Source organism: Antrostomus carolinensis, unplaced genomic scaffold (genome assembly GCF_000700745.2).
Source record: "Antrostomus carolinensis isolate BGI_N321 unplaced genomic scaffold, ASM70074v2 scaffold12235, whole genome shotgun sequence".
NCBI lineage: Eukaryota > Metazoa > Chordata > Aves > Caprimulgiformes > Caprimulgidae > Antrostomus > Antrostomus carolinensis.
The window spans coordinates 9982-21680 of record NW_010314350.1 but is presented as its reverse complement, the minus strand read 5'-3'; positions in this window follow the sequence as shown (position 1 = coordinate 21680).

Sequence of the window (11699 nt, the reverse complement as noted above, 5' to 3'; positions counted from 1 at the left end):
CAGCAGGAACACCTGAAGGTCAGCCTGGTGTGTGTAAAACCCTGTTAGCTAGTAGAGCAGTTATCCCAGAGTGTGAGGAAACACTGTTCCAGTGAAAGTCTTAATTGCCAAAATTCATTAAGCTATCGTGTATGTTCTATGTGGCCAATGCAGAAGGGAAAGAAGATGCAGGTTAGTAGTGCCAAAGCTCTGAGTGAGAAAGCAATGGGAATTGCATCCTAAACCAGCCTGAGGTCATGAGGGAGAGAGACAGAACAGGGTCAGGGTTTGCATAAAGCAGCTGACAGAGAAAAGTCAAAGGGAGATGGGGCTTTGATGCCTTTATCAGGAGTAAAGTATGTTAAGGTGCAAGTCCACATCATTTTAAAAGCCTCCAGTTTTCCTGGTCATTATTAGACATGTAGTGAAGCTGTGTAAATGTGCCGTGATATCAACAAGAAGTTGTTCCTTATTTTCCTTCAGATCTCTGTGGCCCAGAAATTCCTTTTCCCTGTATTAGTGGTGCTCAGGGAGAGCTTCAGCCACTCTCCCATGTCAGATGATGGCATTGCAGATCTTATGGAAGATGCAAGATTTCAGAAAGACAGTAATAGATGAGAATTTTAAGTAATTCTCTCTCTTTGTGTCAGCTGTAATCTAAATCTCTAATGGTTTCAGCTTCCTGAGAGGAGGGGAATGAAATATTGTAGAGGTGAAAGCCACTATGCACAGATGGGACTGTTACTTCCAGTCCTGTTCTCATGGCCTCACGTAAAGCTACCTAGGTCAACAGGAATCTGATCACAGTGACTTGAGCATTCTCTGGATGAAGTCATAGTTGTTCTGGGAGGTTTTCACAGACCTTCTTCAATGACACATGGGATTTCACCTGATTTCAAGAAATGTAGGTGAGAAGTGGAGGAACAGATCTTAGCCAGACAACTGATATATATCAGTGTACCTGAGGCAAGACAAGATGGACATCTTAGTTCTTCTTGGAGAGCTGCAGATGTTGTGCAACTCTAGTTTGTTTTTATTACTCTAAGATAGCACCTTTTAACAGGATGATGTACAGTATGTCTGTGCACCCTCAGCTGATTTCATCCTGTGCACCAGTGCTAGGGGAAGGGGGTGCTGGATGGGAGACTAAGCTCTTTTTTCCACTACTGCCATGATCTCACTTTGCAGCAACAGACAAGCATATTTCCCCATCAGAAAAACATGGGTGATAATATCTACTTATCACCATGAGGAAGGAAAAAAGATGGTTGGAGGAAGGCTTAGCCCATTGACATTTCTTTGGATAAATCTGATAAAACTGCAGATATTGGCCAAAGGGCCAATAACATCTCCTACATGTTACCAATCCGGCACATGAAGATTAAATTTTCTTTACCATCTCCCACTTGGGAAATAAAATCCTAATAACAACAAACCCCTTACTGAAAGCTGGTGAACAAATGGCAAATAGATTGTTGCTGGCCTTATACCTCTTAGATGCTATCAGCCTTAACTAGTGGTGGGTGACTTTTTCATAAGACAACAGTGAATGACAGCAAATGTGCCTTCTCCTGCTCTTTCAGCTGAGACGGTTCCTTAATCAGCACCTCTGGGACTCTAGCGGTGGAGACACAGGGATGGTGCAAAGTCCTCAAATGATGAGAAATGCATTCAGTAAGTCCTGATACTGGAGGACATTATGCTAGGGTTAGATATCCTGAATCCTCATGATGGAAGTGCACTTGAAGCATCAAGCCTGGGATGAAGTCCCTCTGGATCCCAGCCCCTTGGGAACAGTGAGTGAGTAAGGGGAGAGACAGAGAACAAGACCAGTTGAGGGAGATTTCATGCCACATCCTGCTAGTGTTGCTATCCCATCTGACAAACTTTAAACAGTATTACAACGCTGGGGCAGCAGAACTGTTGTAATCTTTCAGAATCCAAGCCCCAAAAGACTCAACTGATATAGTCCATCACTAATGATAACGAACAGTCCTAGGAATCTTCTAGTCAGGGTTTGCCTACAACAACACAACCTGCAGGATTTTATTTTTTATTATTTCTTTCTCTTTTTTTTTTAAATGTTAGTATTCAGCTTACTTTGCACTCAAGACTGGAGTAGGACCACAGTCCTCTCACTTCCACTGTGTGACCAGGTGCAATCTGAGCCCAGAACTGAGGCTGAAGCCCTGCCGAGGCGGTGCCCTGCATAGCCAGGCTTCCACGGGCACTTGGCACCATAAAAACACTGGGAGCTGTAGGTGTTCAGGAACTCTGGAAAAAGAAAAAAAGACTTTTAGTTTCATCACACAACCTTGGAGAGCATTTGCAATGGGATTTTTAGTATTTTGATTCAAAGTGAAGAGTTTTTGAGGTGAGTTTGCACATAACAAAGGAGCAGAAAGGAGTAGTTCTTTAATAGCTTTCCAGACTGATTAATTTTCTGTGTCTTCTTTCCAATTAGAATACAAAACCTTTCAAAACAAAATGCATAGGTTCAGCTCTGTATTCTTGTTTTAAATAGACAGATGAGGTAACTTGGCTCTTTTTAAGAATCAGAAATTTTTTGCAATCTGACCCGAAATTGCGCAAGCACATGTTTTACTTTCAAATCTTTACTGAGTAGTCTGACAAACACTAATTAGTTTACAGGCTTTTCTGATTCAAATGTTTGCTATTCATTTTCTATAGTGTCTCAAGGTTCACTTCAGTCTTGTAACATTTTTTCCTGTTCTCTGGTGGGATGAGAGGCTTTTTTAAACAAAGGGATAATGAAGGGAAAAAAAATCCTAACAAATAATAAACTCTTATGTGCACACTCTTGACCTAGATTATCTAAAAAATAGATCTTTTACAAGAATGGCCATGACTCAGATGTAGTGAACAAAAACCTGCTTGTAAATCTCAGAAAGGTGTGAAGATAATCAAACCAAACAGGTGCTGGAGATCAAACTGAGCATTAGGGAGCTGCAGAATTCAATATCGCAGCGTTTATCTGGCCCTGCTGATTAGGGATGCCTGGTAACTGGCAGTTTGGGGACAATCCCAGCTATCCGTAAGAACAGTATGATACCATCTCAGTTTGCAGTCATGCCCAGAAACTATGGCTAAGAGTGCCATCAGCAGTAGGCAATCAAAGTTGGCTGACCCAGTAAAGCATCTGATTTGAAGACACTAATTCTTAATGTCATTCAATCAGACCTCAGGATCCAGCTTGAATTCTTTGCTTCATCTGTCAAACCCTCACATTTCAAATCCATTTTTCTTTTGATCTTCTTCTGCAAGATGAAAAGAAAACTGGGAAACCAATCTGCAATACTAATAAAACCATGGGCAGGTCAAGGAAGACAGAGAAGATGTGAGCTCTGGAGGACAGTGTGAAAGCTACCATAATGTGTGTATCTTCAGTAAATCTCCAATGCCAGTTGTTATCACACACTGCTGCACATTTTCCCTTGGTTCATCATGTTACTCAGTTTTTCAAATAACCTGGAGACTGCACACACAAGGTCATATCGGGCATAGGGTCTGGCCCATGGCTCAAAGACAACGTCATGTCTATGGGGGTCAGATGGAACAGTTTGATGAGGCAAGTAGGTATCCACTCAGTCTGCATGAGTAGCCATCACACAGGTCTCTGTTCCCATGTACCTGAGCCTCAGTCAGGAGTTCCTTATGTAGGTTTTTCTGGAAAAGCAATAAATGCACACCCTTATAGCACAGCTGCTTCTTCTCATGGGCATCCATGGAATGCGTGACTGCAGGACCTGACTTCATTGTGGACAAGATATGGGTGTTTTAACCTCTGCTCCACAGTTAGTTGTGATTATTTTCTTTTTCAATTCCTATTTATAATACCCGCTTGTTAAGTCTCTCAGTGCAGAGGAGCTCATTCATCAGGCTTTTCTAGGCATTTCCCATTCAATCTTTGAAAAAAATGGACTTCCCTTTGAAAGAACATCCTTGGGTTAGTCTGTCCCTTGGGATGTAGACCATCTTCCTTCATGTGTGTACCAGGAAGCACAAAGTGGCCTGCAGGAGCTGTGGAAGTCCAGACTTTAAGGCTCTCCTGCCTGAGTATGGTCCTAATCTGTCTCAGGCTGTGGAAAGGTACATTTGGCAGCGAAGGTTGGGAGAATCAGGCTGTTCAATGGCTCCATGGAAAACAGAAGATTCCAGAGTTGTCTATGTCAAGCCTTCCACAAATATGACCTGCAATTTAAAATACTACTAATCATTTAGAGTGAGAATAATAATGACTAACACCTCCCTGCTAAAGCTGAGAGGAAGATTGCATAATTTTAAAATAATTCTTCACGGACACAATCTCTTTTTATACTAAATAATACTGTTTATGCAGTGCTGGCTGGTAATAACTTTCTGTCCTTAACTACAAAAAGAAAAGAGAAAGAAATTGGTTCTGAGAATTTTGCAAATTATTTCCTTTAGGGAAACCACCAAAGAAGGTGAAAGCCAACAGTACGCTACAGTATTACACGCTCACCTCCCCCAGACGTCTCTGTGATAATACAAATACAAGCTGCTGCAGTTGGATCAGCTAAGCTAGTGTATGACAAATTGGCTTTATGAAAGAAACAATTTTAAACAGACTGTTGCCTGTTCACTAAAAGGAATAGTACTGCTGGCACAGATGTATTCTCCTTGGTTGATGTACTGGAGCCAGAAGTGGTGGTTTGTATTCCTATTCTGCCCATGTTTGTCTTCACTGCCCTGGGCAAACCTCTGTGCAATTTTGTTTTCCCATTCCTGAACATGGAGGGATGCTCTCTGTCTGTCTATCAATCGAAAGCACTTTGGAGTCTGTGCATAAAACAGATCAATATCAACCTTTCTATTATTATTTAAGTGAAATAGGCTTACTATAGCTGCTCTTTTTTACACGACTAGGAAGATTACTCTTGTAAATTAGGGCTTTTTTTAATTCTTGATTTGTCTTAGTTCCGTAGAGATATTGAATCAGAACACACTGCACTTCTGTAAAGACATCTCCAGCAGAAGATGAGATGACAGTGCATATGTTGAAGTATTCATTTCTTATTTAAAAGCTAGCTAGTAATTGTGGCATTCACACAAACACTTCCTCTTTTTTTTTTTTTATATTGGAAATAAATAGTCATGAGGAAGGGAACAAAATAACAGTCATTAGTTCAACTTTTTTGGCCAAGCCTGCAAGCGAATCCCTAGGTACCAATTAAGTGAGATGCTGCGTGAAGTCACAAAGATGCAAATATCGGGTCAACTCGTGGAAACAAAATATGGAAACAAAACAGGCAACCACATGCCTGGGATTGATGGGCTCCAAAGGGGAACTCCAGGTTTTCTGGAGAATCAGCGGTCCTGTAGAGAAGATTCACTCCCAGAGAAGAAACGTTGCAGGTAGTGGCTGGATGACAAATGTATTTTCCTTTCTCGTCACCCCACACAGCTGTTAAATATGTTTATTAGCAAGCCAAAACGAGTTATTTCATGTGTATTGAATGTGATCTCCCTTAATTGCATTTCTTTTAAACACTGGACACTCTTCTAGAAGACTTAACATTTTAGCCTTTTGAAGGTGAAAGTTGTAAAAACTTTATTTTGTGTTTCTGAGCAATGTAGATAGACCTAAAGATTTCATGAACTATCATGTGGTTGCCCATATCCGACTAATAATTAAATTGTAAAAATGCAGTTTCATATTAGGGTTAGTCTTTTCACCTACTTTAAAAATCAAAGATCATATTTGGTATATAAACACACTCAGAATATCCTTCTGATTGAATTTCAAGAGCATATCCGGGACTAAATGTTTTTAAGCACTTCTAATACTATAGCCTATAAGAGGAGTAGACACTTCTAAAGCAATGTTAAAAGTTATCTTTCATAACTGAGTCAACAGATCATTTTTGTAATAAATTAAAGCAAGTGTTCTCAATTAGAAGAGCTAGTGGCTGTTGGTATTGTACAAAAACAAAAAAAATCATTCTAGTATCCAAAGGGTTAGGGGTGGGGAGGGTCTGTTTGGTTTTGTTTCTCTTTCCAGGGAGATCTTTAACATTGTTTGATGAAGCTAGTTTCATTTTGAGATTGTTACTGAAGATAAAGGCTTCTGTGTTCTATGGCTGCTTGGATTCTTCGTACATAATGTCCTAGTAATGTCACAGTGCTGCTGTATCTAGATCAAACCACTGTTTTGATTGTTTTTTTGGCTTTGTTTTGTTTTTTTTTTTAATAAATTCCTTAATTTAAATACATGAAAACTATATGTTTGGCTTTAATGAGGCATATAATCAAATGGAGCTTCCTCATGTTCTTGAGGATGACTACAGTGAGGTGGGATGCAGCCCATATCTTGCTAGTTGTCTTTGTGGCTTCATAAGTTTTAATATTACTGTCTCTTGTATTTTCTGGCCCATCACATCTTCACAGCGATTGAGTGACCTGAAACCCAAACTGAGGTTGTATCTCACTTTGTGGACGTTCTCACATGAGAGCAGGTTGTTTCCTCTGCCTTCCATCCTCATGTCCCCAGCCTTCCTCTGCACTGCAAACCACCAGCCAACACAACTCTTTTATGACCTTAAAAATAAGTTCAAGGAAAGGATGACAAAATCACTAGTAGGGATGCAGGCTTCCCAAGACATGGACTATTTTTTTAAGTTGAGCACTGTCTGATTTATGAGGCCCTACAGAGGACTTTGCCTACGTTCCAATTAGGCAGAGATAAAGTGTTTACAGAAGAAAAACAACAACAACCAACCCAGTGTTCTCTTCAGTATTCCGTACAGAAAGATCTGAAACAGAGACAAAGAGGAGCTGCAAAACCACCAAGAGGAAAGTGGCGCAGTGCTTTTTCTTTAAGAGGAGAAAGAACAATTTTTCAAAGAGGCATAAAGAATATTTTTATGAGATTGCTAATGGCAAACACTGTTTGCATCAAGTTTCATGAAAGTACATTGTGAAAATAGATTATCTGCACAAAAGCAGCAGCTACATCCAACAGCTAAAACCTAAGGTAATAGACTACATAAATTCAGGTCATGGATATTATCACCTTCCAAACAAACCCAAGTCATTTTTTCACCAGATTTTAACAATCTGAGAGGATGTGACATGAAATTTTATTCCATCTCTAACAGTTCTTGGTGGTTTTGTTCTCTCTGTAACTTGATGTCCTTTCTGTACAGCAACATCTAGATACCTTCCCTCTTGGGAAATGTAATCTTCCTTAGACTTTTCCGCTATCTCTGGCATGAGACATGCAGCTTCTCAGAGGAGAATCATTACACTATTTTGAAGGAAATCCAATTTTTTTTAAAAAAAGCATGTCAACTTTTTAAATCCCTCAGGGTGCTTTACAGATGAAAAATACCATAAATGGCCCTGACTGTGCAATTTCAGGTCTATGGGGTGCTTCCAGGGGAGGAGACAATACAAGTTTCTGCCAAGTCAGAGTCTAATTTGTTGGGTTTTGTAATTCTGTTTTATATTTGGTATACAGTAAAAATAAAAAACAAAATTAAAATAGGGCCTATTAAAATTGGTGCTCTGATTGTCCTGAGTGGAGAAGAGTAACTCTGCCACAGATGCTGAGCAGCTTGAATAGCCCATTTACAGACACTTGGGTAAATTTTACCTGATTTTCTTCTTTTTTTTTTTTTTAATTACAGTTTATCACTGCTAATTTTTTTCTGGATTAAAGGAAAGTTTGTTCCACTGCTGTCAGCAAACATCAGTAGCACCCTAACAGTGCAAGGCTCCATGTACCTCTGTTAGCTTATATAGCAGAGGTCTGCAGAGAGGCTCAGGGTGTTCCAGATTTCCTAATCTGAGGTCATTGAAGTATGATAATGATTAAAATATCAGAAGCAGGAAGGCAGGCAGTTTGCCTTTTTTTAAAAAGCTTGTAGGTAGGAAATGACTTGCAAAACTAAACTTCAAAAGCACACATCCAAGGGTGCAAAGCCACATGCTTAAGACAAGAAAGCATTAAGGTTGCCTGTGTTTTATTAATATTGCTCCCATGTCCTTATGCACTGTTATTATTATGCCCTCACATAATACTATGTTATTATTATACATTCACTCTGAGAGGAGAAACTAACCTCTGGCAGATTTACAATGAAAACCAGATGCATCCCCTCCATGGCATCCGCTAATACATTTTATGTTTCAGACTTTAATTTAAATATTTAAAAAAAATATCTTCCTTCAGGGGAAATCTCACCTAATTGGCTTTTCCCCTCCATATGCAGCAGTCAGGCAATTGTGAATTCTGAAAAATTCATTTAGCCTGAGTATATAATGCTGTCTCCCACACACAAAGGACTGAGAGCTCTCAGTTCCCATCTCAGTTCCCTTAGATCTTACTGATCCCAGGATTGGGGAAGGGATGTGGGATGAGTCTTATCTGTTTCCTTTCCCTTTTTTTGGGGAAACTCTTAGTTGTTTCCTGAGGCGACTGGCAAGAGGGACGTGAGAGATTCCTTAATCTGCCCTCTCCTCCCCGCACATACTCACTCACACACTGACTTCAGCTATCCAAAAAAGTAAGGGAAGAGGGAAGCAAAGACAGAAATATGAGGCCCAAGAGTAGGGGAAGCAGTGCAGTAGAATAAATATTTCTGCAAATAGGTGAGTATTGGGAAGAAGGAAAGTGTGAACTGCAGAAGGGACAAGACACACCTTGCGGCAAGTTTCATGGGAGCTGAAAAAATGGAGCAAGAGGAAGGTACAAGTGATGAAGAGAAGCCAGCTCTGGAAGGGATGAGGTCTAGCCAGGGGCATCACTTACTTGTTAACTCACATTAAAACAAGTCTGAAAGCAAAGACACATCAACTCAAACCAACACTATAATGAGGAATTTATTGCCAATGATACCACAAGCAGCAGCAGTTCTTTCTGGAACCTTAAAATACTTGCCCTGCTTTGGGTCTGATATTCCGTCAGTGTGTGGTGGAATTAAACATTGACATTTCACATAATAAAAAGATTCAGCTGCAGCTGACATTGTCTACTTAGATGACCATGATAAACACTAAAATACAATAAACAATGTGAAGTTCAGATTACATTAAGAATTTGCTATGTTGTTCGCATATTTACAGCAGGAAAGAGGGAAGGAGCCTTCCTTCATACTTCCATAACTCTCACTTAAGTCGTGCATTTTTTCCTCTTTGCCCTTGTAGTGCTTTTTAAGTCAGAGGTTTGTGAATCTCCAATGAAACCATAACAGCCGATCATATTTGAAAGTAAAACTTATGTCTGTGTTTGCTTCTTCGTGCATCAGATGATTACAATGACCCACCCGGTGATTACATGTGGCAACGAGTGAAAATCAACCATTTCTCATCAACTATTTGCATCTGTGCAAAACATCACCATAAATGAGTCGACCCAAAGCGACATGATCAAAACCAAGAGGCTTAAAACAAGCAAAGTAACTAGGCAGAACACAATAGTCCTCAGATTAGCTAATACCAACTGCACAATAGGAAACCAAGCTGCTCTGCTGACACTAATCACCTTTTTTACGGCAACTTAATTGTTGTAATATGTGCGCGTATTTAGAACACTGCTCTCTGTATGTAATAAGTCACAACTATGTCTCAATTATACTGATTCTTTGCAGAAAATAATTGAAAACAAATATATGCAATGTCAATCAAGAACACCGAATGAGAGAACATTTTCTCCTACAAACAAGCACATTTCTGTGTCAGAGTGGGTTGCCATACATGAACTACTTAAGTCAGAATGGTACTGACCAGGAACAATTCTTGATGGTTTTCAGGACTGCGTGAAAAGCTGTTACTAGCTCCAGTATCATTTTTTTTGCACAAATGCTTCTAGAGGAGCAACGATGTGCATTGTCAAAATGTCCAAGAGGTCATCCTTGTAGAGGTCCAGGACATTCTGGGTTTCCTCTTGATCGTTACATTCAATCCCTTTTTTGTTGTCTTGATTTGCAGAGCTGCAGGACTCCTCACTCTCCTTGCCATGCCCCGTCATTACCACAGCAGCACAACTGCTTCTGCGCCGACATCCTCTGCGGGTGGGGAAGGGCTTCTGGTTCTGATCAGCAAATACTTTTGTCTTCCTATTAGACCTCTTGCTTTCATAGTTCCTGAGCTCCATCAGCCTCTCGTTGAAATACTCTTGCAGTGGTTTGTCACGGAAGCCACTGCTGGTTGTCAGGTGGCCTTTCAAGTAGCCTCTTGATGAGCTCCCCAAGCAATGGACTAACGAAGCTCTGTTTGGAAAATTATTCAACTGTGATGAGGAGCTCTTTCCTCTTTCCAAATCCTGGAAAAGTTGGTTGAAGGCTGGAGTTGCCGAATAATTTCTTGATAACTATTTAAAATAGGAGAGGGAGGGAGAGTCAGGATTGGGGATAGAAGGGAGAAGGAAATCTCAATTAAAAAATGCTGGATGGGGTAGCAAAAGGATCTTAAGTACATGATTCCATGCAGTAAACAGCTGCTAGGGAAGGTTTTAAGTTCTTAGCCCAAGTTCCCTGAAGACCTAGCAGTTTGGTACCAATCCCTCTCTGGAACAGAAGTCCATTGGGCTGAGGTTAAACAACGCTGCGCATTTGTACCTCCCACTGACTCTGATGTAAAGCCACAATTTTGTGTAGCCTCTCTGAAAATCTAATTTTCTAAAATAATTTCTCACCTCTCTGTATTAACAGAACTTCAGGTTTAACCTTTTCAAATCTCATTAGCCTGGAGCTGCTGTTTCCCATGGTAAAACCAGATCCCACTTGTAAGAGATTTTTTTCTTTTTTTTCCCTTTCCTTTCTCCTATGTAACTCTGCTCCGAACTGCAGTTTATTATTGCAAGAATTTCAGTTTTCACATAAAATGCATTTCTACCCCTTAAAATGATGATGTTTATTAGCACCCCGCAGCACATCACAGAACGTGCAAGGAGTTTTTTCCTCCTTGCCCATCATAGGGATGCCTATCTCCTTTCTAGCCAGCCAAGTTAATACTTGAGTTACTTGAATACTCAAAGAAAGACCTGATCCAGCCCCTGTTTACATCACTGGATGTCTTTAGGTTGATTTCAGAGGAACATCCGTGCTGCGAGTCCTTTTATTGACTGGGAGAGAAAATTTTGCTAGAAATCCACCATGTAAAAGATTGTTCTTCCATGTCCACAGTTAAATGTCCTCTGGGTTTTCAAAGTTCCTGCTCTGCCATTTTCACCTTTCTCACAGCTATTCCAAGACACCCCAGCCTGTCTCAAGTACCAGGAGCAACAGCTGGTTTCTGTACACCAAGTTAGACTGGATCATGGCTTTTTCTTTGAAAAACCTCAGCAGTTCAGCTTGAAGGAAGAAATGTTTTATATTATATTGCTGTTTCAAATCAATAAAAAGAAAGACTATGCTGTATGTAGATGACAGCCACAGCGGGATCATGGAACATATTGCAATCATTTATTATGCCTGACAATGCCTTTGGTATTAAAAAAAGCCATCATTCATGCAGTTTTTGACAATCTCTAATTAAGTCTAGATACTTGCTAAGGGTCCAGCCACAAATCTGGTTTCAGAGCCCAGCAGTGTCTCAGTAGGGCACTCCATCATCAGCATTTGGCACGTTGCCTACTAGTAATGAATGAAAAACATTGAGTACAAACGAGAAAGAGTGGGTTGGACATGCCATGTAAACTGAAAAGCAATCAAGTTTTTGATCTCTCACTATTCCAT